This window comes from Bubalus bubalis, chromosome 18, assembly GCF_019923935.1.
Source record: "Bubalus bubalis isolate 160015118507 breed Murrah chromosome 18, NDDB_SH_1, whole genome shotgun sequence".
In the NCBI taxonomy this organism is placed as follows: Eukaryota; Metazoa; Chordata; class Mammalia; order Artiodactyla; family Bovidae; genus Bubalus; species Bubalus bubalis.
Window position 1 is genome coordinate 44,362,034 of NC_059174.1, and position 17,236 is coordinate 44,379,269.

Genomic DNA, 17,236 nt, shown 5'->3' on the forward strand with positions numbered 1-17,236 from the left:
ATAAGATCACAATAGTATTACCTTGCTTGATGTAAAAACTGTTAGGATCTTTTCAGCATAAAAGCCCTTAGGGACCTCTTCTACCAGTAGTCACTGCTCTATTACCTTGTAACTAGAATTCCCAGGTGGTGCAGTGGTAAAGAACCCACTTTGCCAGCGCAGGAGACGCAAGAGATGCAGATTCGATCCCTGGGTTGGGAAGATCCCCTGGAGTAGGAAAGGGCTAGCCACTCCAGTATTCTTGCCTGGAAAATTCCATGGACAGAGGAGCCTGTCGGGCTACAGTCCATGGGGTTGCAAAAGAGTCAGATATGACTGAGCAACTGAGCATGCATAGAATGGGGACACTCAGGGAAGGGAATGGAGAGGGATGTGGGACACTTGCAGTAGCTAGGAATTTTTGAACAAGCCAGTTGACAGTTCAGGTGGGATTTCCTCCCCCCTCTGGATTTATAGAAAATGTAGAGTTTACTTTGTATATGAACTGGAATGTTGTCTAAAATGAGAAATATGATCTTAATCAAGTGCTCCATGGGGATTCCTTTGTGTAAGTCTCGAACTATCCAGCCAAAACGAATTCAGGAAAAATATGGTTTCCCGCATTGAATTTGTTCATCATATAAAGCTTTGACATCCCACAGCATTTTTTACAGATAGACCACATGAGACCTGCTGTCTTTATCTTTTCGAGTCTAGGGGCATCTCCATTGGTGTGTTAATTCCAATGTTCCTGTTAAAGGCCAGGCTACATGAGTTGTGGCTGTGAGTTCTCTTTGGTTTTGTCTACCTCAGTTTTATTTGTCCTAAAAATTTGGTATCCTAACTGATACTGAGCCTTAGACTCATTTGCAAGCAAAACATGTAGTTCATATTAAAGAAGTATAGGCAATCCCCTAACTAGGTTTTCTATTTATTAGAAAGTCACAAATGTTAACTTCTTTTTACAAACATCTGTCACTCGTTTTAAATGAAATTACTTTTTCAGTGCAAATATATAAGTGAAAGAAGGAAACTGACTTGTAGTTCATGTGTTCATTACACAGGTATTTATATTGCACACTTTCTTTGTGCCAGGCACAGAGGAAGCAGCGGCGAACAAGACAGAAGTGCCTCCTTTCATGCAGATGGATGAGGACTGTGATCTTAGACACTTGGTTAGAAAAGGCATCAGTGAGAATGTGATATTTGAGAAAGAAACTGGGGGAGATGAAAAAGCAGGCCTTGATGATAGCCAGGAAAAGAGGGTTCTGGGGAGAGGGAACAAAGCTCCTGAGGCAGGAGCAAACCTGAGTGTGTGAAGAGCAGTGAGGGTCTGTCGTGGCTGAAACAGTGAGTGAAACGGACACGAGGGGTGAGGTCAGACAGGTAAAGAGGTCATCCTCTGCAGGGAGGATGAGAGAAGGGCAGCAAGACGAAGTGATGACACCTCTCGCTTTGCTTTCTTCACCACTTGGGAGCTCTGGGGCTCTGGTTTCACAATGGGGCCTCAGCATTGATACGGGGTTCCCAAGAGTTGTATGCCTTTAAAGGGACATATTTTATATCTTCCAGCATTTTTAGTAACTTTCCAAGTACAGTATCCCTCAGCATCTGCAGGAGGTTGGTTCTAGAACCCCCTGTACAGAAATCTGAAGATTCTCAAGTCCCTTATATGAAATGGCATAATATTTATATAGAACCTACACACATTCCCATGTGTAAATTAAATAATCTCTAGATTATTTATAAAACTTAATACACTTTAAATGCAGTGTTAATAGTTGTTAAATTCAGTGTAAATGCTATCTAATAGTTGCCTGCATGGCAGATTCAAGTTTTGCTTTTTGGAACTTTCTGGAGTATTTTCCCCTGAATATTTTTGACCTGTAGTTGGTTGAATCTGCACACGTGGAACTTGCAAATCAGAGGACCCCCTGTATCACCATATTATAAATAGACTTTAAATCAAGTCTTTATGTTATTGCACCTTGGCTTTCAGTTCTGTGCATTGACAGATATCTTTTCTATACTGTGTACCTATGAATCTGATTGAAATAATTTATTTGTGATCACTGACTGACTCTTAAGGACCTTTATTCAGGCATTTTAACATTTATTTTGGATAGATGTATGCCAGAAATGCTGCAGAGCAATGGTAATGGAAAATATTAGAAGCTGGTTTCAAAATGTGATTTTCATTAACCCTAATGGAATTAAATTTGCATAGTGTTTTTTTTTTTCTTTTTTTTTGCCTAAAGGTAAAATTCAGTGTTACTTCTTTCTTGTTTCGTTTAGTTGACCTTTCATAACAGATTATGGAGTAAATGTTTCCTAACTATATATGCCAAATGAAAATTCAAATTTCTGGTATTAATCAGAAACTCAAATTCATTTTATAAAAAAATTACATAAATCCAGTTTTCAGGCTGTTAATTTCTGTCACTCTTCTTGGCTGTTCTTTTAACCAACTGAATCTGTTATCTAAATTGTCTTCAGATTTTAACTATTAGGAGAAGCTGTAATTAATTAGTCAGTTGAAATTTGGGTGATTGTGCAAAATTTCACTGTGAACAACAAATAAGATTTCCTGCCTTCCCAGCCCATCTTTATGGGTAGAAGCCCCTGGGGCCAGAGGATATCAGCCACTCTGGAGGGACTGGACCCTTTGATTTATTAAGAAGTGCTGTGCACAAAAGAGACACAGATGTAAAGAACAGACTTTTGGACCATGTGGGAGAAGGTGAGAGTGGGATGATTTGAGAGATAGCATTGAAACATGTATATTATCATATGTGAAACAGATCGTCAGTCCAGGTTCGATGCATGAGACGGGGTGCTCAGGGCTGGTGCACTGGGATGACCCTGAGGGATGGGATGGGAAGAGGTGGGAGGGGGGTTCAGGGGGGTCCACACATATACACCCATGGTGGATTCATGTGAATGTATGGCAAAAACCACCACAATATTGTAAAGTAATTAGCCTTCAATTAAAAAAAAAAAGAAAACTCAGTGCCAACAAGAATAAATAAAAGGACGGAAAAAGATGGAAAAAAAAAAAAAAGTGCAGCCCACTCATTATTCTGAAAATTGCTAATTAAAAGGAGAAAAATGAGGAATTAAGCAAATTTCCTGCTTCTCCACTACAGACATTTTTCAGGGTAACCAAATGTAGCCCTAGTGGATGAGGGAAGTTTTCTTCTATTTAGAAGACTCTGAGTACTCTCCTGTGTAGAAAAGATGATACGATTAGAAAACTCACCATTTTGCAGACCATAATGAATTAATTGACTCAGGTGGTGGTCAACAATGTAAGATAAAATCATTTGATAAAAGGCTGCTGGAGAGGAATCAGGCTTTTCTCAGCCAAATCCATTGGTCAACCTCAGCATCACTGAATCAGAGGCAGCCATGTGGTTGTGTCTCCTAATGAGAACTATACAGCACTCCCAGAATGCAGTCTTGTACTTATCCGTCTTTCTGCCGTATCCTGGGGTGGGAAGGACCCTGAAATAATCTAATCAAGCCTCTAGAAGGAATTACCACTCTACAGGAAATGTGGGGTGTGGTGGCACAAGTTATATAACACCACAAGGGAGCAGTCACAATCAGACAAATCCAGAAAGTGGCATATTTTATAGGCACTTGACCTGATTGGTTCAGCAAGTCTAGTAGCATGAAGAAAAATTCAGTAGAGAATTAAGAGATACAAATTAAAAGAGAATTGAGATAAAACAACCAAATAAAATGAGTTTTTTGGAGTTGAAATTCAAACCAAAAAATAAAAAAGATTTTTTTTGGCTATACCACATAGCTGATGGGATTTTAGTTCCTCAACCCCGGGTCCTCAGCAGTGAAAGCATGGAGTCCTAAGGACTGGACCACCAGGGAATTCCCCCCAAAAAGACATTTTTAAAAATAAGTTGGGAACTTTGAACATGTATTGGGTCCTGGTTGATTGGGATTTGCTCCAAAACATTCCAGCAGAATAAGGTAGAGTTGGGGAGAAGGATGAAAAAAAACACGGCAAAATGTTTTGAGTTGTTGAAGCTTTTTGATGGGTACATGGGGTGGGGGGTTGTTATACTCTGTTTTTGTGTGCCTGGAAAATCCCAGGGACGGGGGAGCCTGGTGGGCTGCCGTCTATGGGGTCGCACAGAGTCGGACACGACTGAAGTGACTTAGCAGTAGACGTTTTCCAAGTTTAAAAAAAAGGGAGAGAGAAACTTATGACCACATGACAGGAGTAATGTATCAGGAACACCCAATAAATAATTCCATTTCATGGAGTGATTTGTTCATACAAAGTGGTCTTCTAACAGGAACGGAAGTATTTAGGAAAACTCCTGTGTTCTGTCTACTCATAGAATACTCCTCTGGCACTCTGGTCCTAAGTTTGTTGTTGGGGGGTTTTCCTATACAAAGCAATTTGGGATCAGTTCTAACACATTTATATATAAATATATATACATACGTATATATATTTAAATATATATCTCTTTCTTTCTTTATTCATTTGGCTGCACTGGGTCTTAGTTGCCACATTTGGAATCTTTGATCTTCACTGCAGCATGTGGAATCTTTTTTAGTTGCAGCTTGCAAACTCTTAGTTGCGGGCATGTGGGATCTAGTTCCCTGACCAGGAATCGAACCTGGGACCTTTGCATTGGAAGCACAAAGTTTTAGCCACCAAACCACCAGGGAAGCCCCAGTTCTAACACTTTTTCCTGGAGTTAGCATCAGATCCCACAGTTAATGGCTCAGTCCCACAAGATTCCCCCTACCCCCTCACTTAGATACCAGTTACAAGTCCAGGGAGTTACCTGTGTTTCTTAACAACTGGCTATAAATCAAAAGATTTCCATGACCCCTTCCACAGATTTGATTAATTTGTTAGAACAGCTCACAGAACTCAGAAAAAAACATTTCTGAGAAATGTTTTTTCATCTCAGAAAAAAACTCAATTATAAAAGGATGTAACTTAAGAACAGCCAGATGAAAGATATGCATAAGGCAGAGTTTGTGGTAAGTGGTGTGAGCTTCCATGCCCTTTCCAGGCCTGCTACCCTCCCAGCACCTGCACATGGTCTTTATTCCAGAATCTTTCTGAACCCCATCCTTTGGGCGTTTCCAAACCTTCATTTCACAGGTGTGGTTGATTCAGTTTTGGTTGTTGGTGATTGATTCTCTCTCCAGCCTCTTCCCTCCTCCAGAGGGGTTGGGCTGAAAGTTTCAAACTTGGTTCCCCTGGCAACCAGCCCCTATCCTTAGGGACTTTCCAAAAGTCACCTCGTTAACACAAACTCAGGTATGGTTGAAAGATATTTATTATGAATAACAAAAGATACTTTCTCTCTCTTATTCACTTAGAAAATTCCAAGGGTTTTAGGAGCTGTGTGCCAGGAACCATGGGAAAAGACCAAAATACATATTTATTATTAATCACAGTATCACAGAGAGTATTATTGAGTAAGGTATAGTGATGAGAAAAAAGGCAAGTGCTTTTCAGAAAAAAATGAAGGAAATAAAAGTGAATCAAGGAAGAAAATGATGAGAATAGAGGAAAGATACCTCTGAAGGCAGGACCCCAGCAGCAAGGAGGAGTCGAGGAAAGAATGCTGTGCTTGCAATTTTGGTGACTAAAATGGCAGTGTTGCTTTCTTTTAGGAGACTATAATTTAATATTTCATAGTTACTAAAAAGTCATAGTTACTAAAAAGACAAGATGGCAGAGGAATAGGAAGGGGAGACCACTTTCTCCCCCACAAATTCATCAAAAGATCATTTGAATGCAGAGCAACTTCCACAAAACAACTTCTGAACACTGGCAGAGGACACCACACACCCAGAAAGATAGCCCGTTCTCTTCGAAAGGAGGTAGGACAAAATATAAAAGACAAAAAGAGAGATGAGTTAGGGATGAAGCCCTGTCCTGGGGAGGGAATGGTGAAGGAGGAGAAGTTTCCACACAGTAGGAAACCCTCTCACAGGCAGGTCTGTGGGGAGTTTTGGAATCTCAGGAGGCAACGTAACTGGGAGAAAAAAAAAAAAAAGAAAACCACAGAATACAAGTCTAACCACTACTGCAGAAAAGAGAACTTTCCTGGAAAGGCTCTAACCTAACAACCTAACCTGGCCTGGCCTGCTCACAGAACAAAGGATTGAACGAATACCAAAGGAGAGCTAGCTGTGTACCGGCCCCTCCCCGCCCGGAGGCAGAGAGGCAGGCTTGGGACAGCCAGAGCCGGAAAGTAAGGGGCTGCTACAGTCTCAACCCCAGAGATACATCTTCTGCCAGGAGGGTCACAGCCTGAGATCAGCTCTCTAGAGGAGACACATGCGGTGCACTCAGGAAACCAGGTGGCCGGGACTGGGGAGGTGATTAAGACACTTACCTGGGACAGTATGCTTGACAAGCACTTAGTCACCTGAGCTGCTTAGATCTGGGAAGGGCACAAAACACACACCCAACCCACAGAGACTGAGCCAGAACTGTGTCTGAGTGTCTCCTGTGGAGATACAGGTACTTTTTGAAGGTCATCATTATCTTCATTACCTCCACCATAGTTTGGCCTCAGGTCAAGCAACAGGGAGGGAACACAGCGCCTTCCTGCTGCTCTCCCATCAGGAAGAGCAGTGGCCTGCCGCAGGGGCTCTGGGTGCAGCAGACCTGGGTAATGGCGTAAGCCCTCTTGGAGGAGGTTGCCATTAACCCCACCATAGAACCACCAGAATTTCCACAGGACTGGGGAAACCGACTCTCGGAGGGTACAAACAAAACCTTGTGCACACCAGGATCCAGGAGAAAGGAGCAGTGACCCCACAAGAAACTGACCCAGACATGCCCATGAGTGTCCAAGAATCTCTGGTGGAAGCGTGGGTTGGTGGTGACCTGCTGCTGGGTCGGAGGCACTGAGTGTAGCAGGGCATGGATGGGACCTTTGAAGGTCATCATTATCTTCATTACCTCCACCGTAGTTTGGCCTCAGGTCAAACAACAGGGAGGGAACATAGCCCTGCCCATCAACAGAAAATTGGATTAAAGATTTACTGAGCATGGCCCCGCCCACCAGTACAAGACCCAGTTTCCCCTCAGTCAGTCTCTCCCTTCAGGAAGCTTCCATAAGCCTCTTATCCTTATCCATCAGAGAGCAGACAGAATGAAAACCACAATCACAGAAAACTAACCAAACTGATCACATGGACCACAGCCTTGTCTAACTCAATGTAACTATGAGCCATGCCATGTAAGGCCACCCAAGATGGACGGGTCATGGACAGGTCACGTTTCTGACAAAACGTGGTCCACTGGAGAAGAGAATGGCAAGCCACTTCAGTATTCTTGCCTTGAGAACCCCATGAATAGTATGAAAAGGCAAAAAGGTATGACATTGAAAGATGAACTCACCAGGTTGGTAGGTGCCCAATATGCTACTGGAGAAAGAATGGAGAAATAACTCCAGAAAGAATGAAGAGATGGAACCAAGGCAAAAACAACACCTAGTTGTGGATGTGACGGGTGATGAAAGTAAAGTCCAATGCTGTAAAGAGCAATATTGCATAGGAACCTGGAATGTTAGGTCCATGTATCAAGGCAAATTGGAAGTGGTCAAACAGGAGATGGCAGAGTGAACATTGACATTTTAGGAATCAATGAACTAAAATGGGATGGAATGGGTGAATTTAATTCAGATGACCATTATTTATATCTACTATTGTGGGCAAGAATCCCTTAGAAGAAATGGAGTAGCCATCATAGTCAACAAAAGAGTTGAAAATACAGTACTTGGATGCAATCTCAAAAACGGTAGAATGATCTCTGTTCATTTCCAAGGCAAACCATTCAATATCACAGTAATCCAAGTCTATGCCCCAACCAGTAATGCCGAAAAAAACTGAAGTTGAACGGTTCTGTGAAGACCTACAAGACCTTCCTAGAACTAACACCCAAAAAAGATGTCCTTCTCATCATAGGGGACTGGAATGCAAAAGTAGGAAGTCAAGAAACACTTGGAGTAACAAGAAAATTTGGCCTTGGAGTACAGAATGAAGCAGGGCAAAGGCTAATAGAGTTCTGCCAAGAGAACGCACTGGTCATAGCAAACACCCTCTTCCCAAACACAAGAGAAGACTCTACACATGAACATCACCAGATGGTCAATACTGAAATCAGATTGATTATATTCTTTGCAGCCAAAGATGGAGAAGCTCTATACAGTTAGTAGAAACAAGACCAGACCAGGAGACTCTACACATGGACATCACCAGATGGTCAACACCGAAATCAGATTGATTATATTCTTTGCAGCCAAAGATGTAGAAGCTCTATACAGTCAGCAAAAACAAGACAAGGAGCCAACTGTGACTCAGATCATGAACTCCTTATTGCCAAATTCAGACTTAAATTGAAGAAAGTAGGGAAAACCACTAGACCATACAGGTATGACCTAAATCAAATCCCTTATGATTATACAGTGGAAGTAAGAAATAGATTTAAGGGCCTAGATCTGATAGATACAGTGCCTGATGAACTATGGAATGAGGTTCGAGACATTGTACAGGAGACAGGGATCAAGACCATCCCCATGGAAAAGAAATGCAAAAAAGGCAAAATGGCTGTCTGGGGAGGCCTTACAAATAGCCGTGAAAAGAAGAGAAGGGAAACGCAAAGGAGAAAAGGAAAGATATAAGCATCTGAATGCAGAGTTCCAAAGAATAGCAAGAAGAGATAAGAAAGCCTTCTTCAGCGATCAATGCAAAGAAATAGAGGAAAACAACAGAATGGGAAAGACTAGAGATCTCTTCAAGAAAATTAGAGATACCAAGGGAACATTTCATGCAAAGATGGGCACAATAAAGGACAGAAATGGTATGGACCTAACAGAAGCAGAAGATATTAAGAAGAGATGGCAAGAATACACAGAAGAACTGTACAAAAAAGATCTTCACGACCCAGATAATCAGGATGGTGTGATCACTGACCTAGAGCCAGACATCCTGGAATGTGAAGTCAAGTGGGCCTTAGAAAGCATCACTACGAAAAAAAAAAAAAAAAAAAAAAGCATCACTATGAACAAAGTTAGTGGAGGTGATGGAATTTCAGTTGAGTTATTTCAAATCCTGAAAGATGATGCTGTGAAAGTGCTGTACTCAATATGCCAGCAAATTTGGAAAACTCATCAGTGGCCACAGGACTGGACAAGGTCAGTTTTCATTCCAATCCCAAAGAAAGGCAATGCCAAAGAATGCTCAAACTACTGCACAATTGCACTCATCTCACACGCTAGTAAAGTAATGCTCAAAATTCTCCAAGCCAGGCTTCAGCAATATGTGAACCGTGAACTTCCTGATGTTCAAGCTGGTTTTAGAAAAGGCAGAGGAACCAGAGATCAAATTGCCAATATCCGCTGGATCATGGAAAAAGCAAGAGAGTTCCAGAAAAACATCTATTTCTGCTCTTATTGACTATGCCAAAGCCTTTGACTGTGTGGATCACAATAAACTGTGGAAAATTCTTCAAGAGATGGGAATACCAGACCACCTGATCTGCTTCTTGAGAAATCTGTATGCAGGTCAGGAAGCAACAGTTAGAACTGGACATGGAACAACAGATTTGTTCCAAATAGGAAAAGCAGTTCATCAAGGCTATATATTGTCACCCTGCTTATTTAACTTCTATGCAGAGTACATCATGAGAAATGCTGGACTGGAAGAAACACAAGCTGGAATCAAGATTGTCGGGAGAAATATCAATAAGCTCAGATATGCAGATGACATCACCCTTATGGCAGAAAGTGAAGAGGAACTCAAAAGCCTCTTGATGAAAGTGAAAGTGGAGAGTGAAAAAGTTGGCTTAAAGCTCAACATTCAGAAAACGAAGATCATGGCATCCGGTCCCATCCCTTCATGGGAAGTAGATGGAGAAACAGTGGAAACAGTGTCAGACTTTATTTTTCTGGGCTCCAAAATCACTGCAGATGGTGACTGCAGCCATGAAATTAAAAGACGCTTACTCCTTGGAAGGAAAGTTATGACCAACCTAGATAGCATATTCAAAAGCAGAGACATTACTTTGCCAACAAAGGTCCGTCTAGTGAAGGCTATGGTTTTTCCAGTGGTCATGTATGGATGTGAGAGTTGGACTGTGAAGAAAGCTGAGTGCCAAAGAATTGATGCCTTTGAACTGTGGTGTTGGAGAAGACTCTTGAGAGTCCCTTGGACTGCAAGGAGATCCAACCAGTCCATTCTGAAGGAGATCAGCCCTGGGATTTCTTTGGAAGGAATGATGCTAAAGCTGAAACTCCAGTACTTTGGCCACCTCATGCGAAGAGTTGACTCATTGGAAAAGACTCTGATGCTGGGAGGGATCGGGGGCAGGAGGAGAAGGGGACGACAGAGGATGAGATGGCTGGATGGCATCACTGACTCGATGGACCTGAGTCTGAGTGAACTCCGGGAGTTGGTGATGGACAGGGAGGCCTGGCGTGCTGCGATTCATGGGGTCGCAAAGAGTCAGACATGACTGAGCGACTGAACTGAACTGTGGCTCAGATCATGAACTCCTTATTGCCAAATTCAGACTTAAATTGATGAAAGTAGGAAAAACCACTACACCATTCAGGTATGACCTAAATCAAATCCCTTATGATTATACAGTGAAAGTGAGAAATAGATTCAAGGGATTAGAACTGATAGAGTGCCTGAAGAACTATGGATGGAGGTTCATGACATTGTACAGGAGACAGTGATCAACACCATCCCCAAGAAAAATAAATGCTAAAAGGTAAAATGGTTGTCTGAAGAGGCCTTACAAATAGCTGTGAAGAGAAGAGAAGTGAAAGGCAAAGGAGAAAAGGAAAGATATACCCATTTGAATGCAGAGTTCCAAAGAATAGCAAGGAGAGATAAGAAAGCCTTCCTCAGTGATCAATGCAAAGAAATAGAGGAAAACAATAGAATGGGAAAGACTAGAGATCTCTTCAAGAAAATTAGAGACACCAAGGGAACATTTCATGCAAAGATGGGCACAATAAAGGACAGAAATGGTGTGGACCTAAAAGAAGCAGAAGATATTAAGAAGAGGTGGCAAGAATACACAGGAGAAGTATACAAAAAAGACCTTCATGACCCAGATAATCACAATGGTGTGATCACCCACCTAGAGCCAGACATTCTGGAATGGGAAGTCAAGTGGGCCTTAGGAAGCATCACTACAAAGAAAGCCAGTGGAGGTGATGGAATTCCAGTTGAGCTATTTCAAATCCTAAAAGATGATGTTGTGAAAGTGCTGCACTGAATGTGCTAGTAAATTTGGAAAACTCATCAGTAGCCACAGGACTGGACAAGGTCAATTTTCATTCCAATCCCAAAGAAAGGCAATGCCAAAGAATGTTCAAACTACCGCACAATTGCACTCATCTCACACGCTAGTAAAGTAATGCTCAAAATTCTCCAAGCCAAGCTTCAACAGTACATGAACTGTGAACTTCCAAATGTTCAAGCTGGATTTAGAAAAGGTAGAGGAACCAGAGATCAAATTGCCAACATCCATTGGATCATCGAAAAAGCAAGAGAGTTCCAGAAAAACATCTATTTCTGCTTTATTGACTATGCCAAAGCCTTTGACTGTGTGGATCACAACAAACTGTGGAAAAGTCCTTAAGAGATGGGAATACTAGACCACCTGACCTACCTTTTGAGAAATCTGTATGCAGGTCAGGAAGCAACGGTTAGAACTGGACATGGAACAATAGACTTGTTCCAAATCGGGAAAGGAGTACATCAAGGCTGTATATTGTCACCCTGCTTATTTAACTTATATGCAGAGTACATCATGAGAAACTTTGGGCTGGATGAAGCACAAACTGGAATAAAGATTGCTGACAGAACTATCAGTAACCTCAGATAATGCAGAATACACCACCGTTAATGGCAGAAAGCCAAGAAGAACTAAAGAGCCTCTTGATGAAAGTGAAAGAGGAGAGTGAAAAAGTTGGTTTAAAACTCGACATTCAGAAAACTAGGATCATGGCATCTGGTCCCATCACTTCATGACAAATAGATGGGGGAACAATGGAAACAGTGACAGACTTTATTTTGGGGGGCTCCAAAATCACTGCAGATGGTGACTGCAGCCATTAAAAGATGCTTGCTCCTTGGAAGAAATGCTTTGACCAACCTAGACAGCATATTAAAAAGCAGAGACATTACTTTGCCAACAAAGGTCCATCTAGTCAAAGCTATGAGTTTTCCAGTGGTCATGTATGAATGTGAGAGTTGGACTATAAAGAAAGCTGAGCACCGAAGAATTGATGCTTTTGAACTGTGGTGTTTTGTTGGAGAAGACTCTTGAGAGTCCCTAGGACTGCAAGGAGATCCAACCAGTCCATCCTAAAGGAAATCAGTCCTGAATATTCATTGGAAGGACTGATGCTGAAGCTGAAACTCCAGTACCTTGGCCACCTGATGCCAAGAACTGACTCATTTGAAAAGTCCGTGATGCTGGGAAAGACTGAAGGCAGGAGGAGAAGGGGACAACAGAGGATGAGATGATTGGGTGGCATCACTGACTCAATGGACATGAGTTTGAGTAAATTCTGGCAGTTTGTGATGGACAGGGTGGCCTGGTTTGAACTGAGGTGAGTGTTTGAACTGAACTGAAATGAGTACTGTTCATGTTCCCATTTTATTGATGAGATGGGTGTGGAGTGGTTAAACAACTTTTTAAAAGTTTCATGGCAGATTCAGACTTTAGACACAGACAATCTGATTCTGTAGAGTACTAATTCTTGACTGTAGCTCTGTACTGCCTCTCAGCAAAACAATGGATTGACCCCATGAACTGAAGAAAGTTAGCTCTCTTTCTCTCTGGTCATGACTGGATACAGGGGCTCACACAGTGCTAAACAGACCCGGACTGTCTCCATGCCAGAGTTACCAACACCTCTTCTCTCCCGGGTTCTGACAAAAGTTCTGGAACTCAATCTGATTGGCTTGACTTGGGTCACTTGCCTGTCCTTGGGCCTGGTGGGCAAAAAGGTTAAACTAACACACCGACTGGTCAGGCCTGACTATGTGTCCACTTTTGGTCCTGGGGTACCTCCAGGCTGAGAGCGCAGGCGGAGCAGTTCCTTGATGGCTGCTTCCAAAGCCACGGGACTAGATGTTGGAGAGGCCACGCTGCAGGTTCCAGGTGGAGCATGTCAGAGGATGTGATGGGGAACATATTTATGACCCTGGAAACACCTGCTGAATTGTTTTTTTTTCAGGATTTTAGTAGTTTATTATGTCTTCTATGAAGCCTTCAGTTATGTGTCTTAGTAAAATTTCATAATTTCCATTCTAGTGGCTGTGTATATTTTTAGCATTCTTAACTAATCTTTATTTAGTTGCTACCGTGAATGAAATCTTATCTATTTATTTTTTGGCTATGCTGGCTCTTTGTTAGTGTGCGGGCTTTTCTCTAGTTGTGAATTGGGGCTACTCTCTAGTTGTGGTATGCGGGCTTCTCGTTGCAGTGGTTTCTCTTGTCGTGGAGTATGGGCTCTAGGGTTCTCGAGTTCAGTAGTTGGGGTGTGTGGGCTTGATTGTAGTGGTGCTTGGGCATGTGGGATCTTCCTGGACCCAGGGATTGAACCAGTGTCTTCTGCATTGGAAGGCAGATTCTTTACCACTGAGCCACCAGGGAAGCCCAGGATGAAATTTAATTTGAAAGTTTTTTTCTGTAACATAGGAACACCCTTGATTTTTTTATTTAATTTTTGTCTTATCTCCTGCTCTGTGGCTGGACTCAATAATTCTGATGTTTCATTTGGTTTATTTGGGGTTTTTTGGTATATGTGATCATGTCATCTATATATATCTTCTCCCTTCCAGTAGTTATATATCTTGTTGCATTGAGCATAGGTTTTACTTTTACTTTTTGGCCACGCCACATGGCTTGTCAAATCTTCTCTGACCAGGGACTGAACCCAGTACGTGGCAGTGAAAGCCCAGAAATCCTAACCACCAGACCACCAGGGAACTCTCTGTCTATCAGCATAGATTTTAATATATAAAACAATGAGCTTTAAGAATGAGCATCTTTTTTTTTTTTTAAGAATGAGCATCTTTGTTTTGGTCCTCATATTAATGAGAATTCTTTGGATGTATTACTGTTGATTATTAGTTTTAATAAATTAGTTTTATTTTGTATGTGATGCATACTTATGGCAAAAAATACAAACATTTCTGAATGCCATAAGTTCACTTTTCCAAAGGTCATGCTTCTGTCTTCCAACTCCATCCCAGTCCCAGGTAGAACAACTATTAACTGTTTCTTGTATCTGGGCAGAAAACCACAAGTAGATACACATACACAAACATACAGGGAAAATACACCTTTCTAGGCCCTTATATATACCCTTAATTCCCTCAATAGCATACTTGTTAGTTACAATATTGGTTCTCGGTTTGAAAGAATAAGCCTACAGTTCCAAAGCATGACATGTTATACCTGATTCTTCATTCTGGGCAAGTGTGTCACTCACAGAAAGGCCTTGCATGGTTTACAGCCTTTCTTTCTCCACAAGAGTCATTATCTCCCCCTGGCCTGTTGGGGATATCACCCTCAAAGTAAGCTCGAGGTTGCAGCTGGTGTCCGTGGGTTGGCTGCAGAAGAGCTGTCCAGGGAAAGAAAGCAGGAAGAGTTCAGGGGTAATAACATTTGCACATGGATGCTGCCATGATGTCTTGCCCTCAGCTCTTCAGTCAACATGCTGCTCTTGGACTAGATTGGTGTTTTTATGTGGAGAGTAACAACTGCTTTTTTTCTTCTTTCAACAAATATGTACAGAAAGATTGCTGTGTGCCAGGCATTGAGAATGTGACTGGGAGCAAAACAAAAGACCCCATCCACATTCAGCTTAACTCCTAGGTAGGGAAACAGACAAAAAATAAATGGCCCATACAAACATAATGTCAGGTAGTGAGAGGCACTATGAAGAAAAAGAATGAAGAAGAAAGACCTCTCTGAGGATGAAACACTGAGCAATGTCTGTCTGAGAGATAGAAGGATGCTCCAGGTAGGATAGTGGTTCATTTGCAAATAGGGTCAGAGTGGGCCTCCTTCAAAGGACACTTGACATTGTCTAAAAGTCCAGTGCGTAGGACTTGGTGCTTTCACTGCTGGGCCCTGGGTTTGATCCGTGGTTGGGGAATTAAGGTTCCACAATGTGGAATTTTGCATGGTACAGCCAAAAAAATAAATAACCAACTCTGGAGGGTTTTTTGTTTGCTTTTGTTTTTTTTAGGAATATCGTTCTTGGAAATAGGACTAGACTTCCCAACCTCCCTTAGCTAGGAGTGGTCACTTGAGTAAGTTCTGATTCATGAAGATGTAACTGGAGGTTTTGGAGGAGACTGTGAGGAAGTTTCCTTAGAGGGAAAAAGGGTGCTCCCTTTTCCTTGCTCCCCCCAGTTTTTTACTGTCTAGAATGCAGGAAAAATGGCTGAAGGTCATTTAATTATTTAGAACTGTGAGGTTATATAAGTATGTAAGTCTTGTGTGAGGATGAAGAGCAGAAAGATGGGAACTGGGCTCCCTGTGATACCCAGGAACCTCATCCTAGCTCTGGACTGCCAAACCCTAGATTTATTTTCACCTTTGTTGTTCACATGGCTAAGTTGTGTTGGACTCTCTGCAGCCCAATGGAGTGCAGCACACCAGGCTTCTCTGTCCTCCACTATCTCTGGGAGTTTGCTCAAATTCATGTCCATTGAGTCGGTGTTGCTATTTAACCATCTCTTCCTCTTTTGCCCGCTTCTCCTCCTGCCCTCAGTCTTGCCCAGCATCAGGGTCTTTTCCAGTGAGTTTGTTCTTCGCATCTGGTGGTCAAAGTATTGGAGCTTTGGCTTCAGCAACAGTCCTTCCAATGAATATTCAGGGCTGATTTCCTTTAAGATTGGCTGGTTTGATCTCCTTGCTGATTTTCATCATAGAAAGAAGTAAACATGGATCTTATGTAAGCCACTGCATTTGTTGTTGTTGTGTGTAGATAAATCCTAATTGAAAGGAAGCAGGAAGATCGGTTAAGAGGCTTTTACAGTAATCCAAGCAGGAGATGACTGTAGCTTGGAATAGAATGGTAGCAGAGGGGGTGACTAGAAGCAGTTTACTCTTTTTTAGTGTGGTAAACTATACATAGCATAAATGTTGCCATCTTAACAGTTTTGAAGCATACAGTGGCATTAAGTACATTAATATTTTTTGCGGCCATCGACCACTGTCCACCTCCAAAACTTCATCTTCCCAAGCTGAATCTCTGCCCACTGAGCAATAACTGCCCCTCCTTCGTCTACCGTAATTGACATGGACTTAGTTCCTGTCACTGGCCTTTCACTGTTTCATGTCCTGGATGATAGTTTATAATTATACTTATTAGTTATATAAAGATGTATAGTAGTGTAGCTAAAATATAAAACTTCCTATGTGTGTTGCATGGTAATAAATTTTGATATATTTTATTTTGGAAAGCAGACTGTAAAACAACATATGAAAGTGAAAGTTGCTCAGTTGTGTCCGACCCTTTGCGACCCCATGGACTATACAGTCCATGGAATTCTCCAGGTCAGAATACTGGAGTGGGTAGCCTTTCCCTTGTCTGGGGATCTTCCCAAACCAAGGATTGAACCCAGGACTCCCGCATTGCAGGGGGATTCTTTACCAGCTCAGCCACCGGAAAAACCCAAGAATACTGGAATGGGTAGCCTATCCCTTCTCCAGCAGATCTTCCCAATCCCAGGAATTGAACTGGGGTTTCCTGCATTGCAGGCAGATTCTTTATCAACTAGCTATCAGGGAAACCCCAAAACAACATATAAAATGATCTAATTTGGAAAAAAAAGAAAGTTTCAAATGTAGGCTGTTTTGTAGGCTGTTTTGCAACAGCAAAACATGTAATCAGTGGTTATATCTATTTAGTAATATCTGACACTGTTTCTTTATTGAGCTGATCTTTTCCTCTTAATTTATTTGCAGTGAATATGTATTACTGGTATAAAAGTTTCTGTGAATCACAGTGCTTGAAGCAGTTTAGAAACTATGTCTAATGATATTGTTACCAGCAGTAAAGCAGCGTGTCAGGGGCAGAATGTAATCTTGTCTGAATGATTAACATTTGCTGTTGGCTCATCCATCCTTGGGCATGTGTTAGCTTTCTCTCCTCCCTAGTTCTTTCTCCTGTACATAGCATGGCAGCTTCTTTGTGCTCTGGGTTGATAC

At 41.9% G+C, this 17,236-nt stretch overlaps 1 protein-coding gene and 1 non-coding gene across 3 annotated transcripts in view; one reads left to right on the forward strand and one right to left on the reverse strand.

Annotated features, from left to right (window-relative positions):
- Positions 1 to 17,236, forward strand: part of GARRE1 (granule associated Rac and RHOG effector 1) — an 87,408-nt gene that overhangs the window by 36,981 nt on the left and 33,191 nt on the right. The window lies entirely within an intron of this gene.
- TRNAG-UCC lies at positions 4,608 to 4,680 on the reverse strand. The gene has a single exon. It is a non-coding gene; the product is annotated as a tRNA-Gly (tRNA).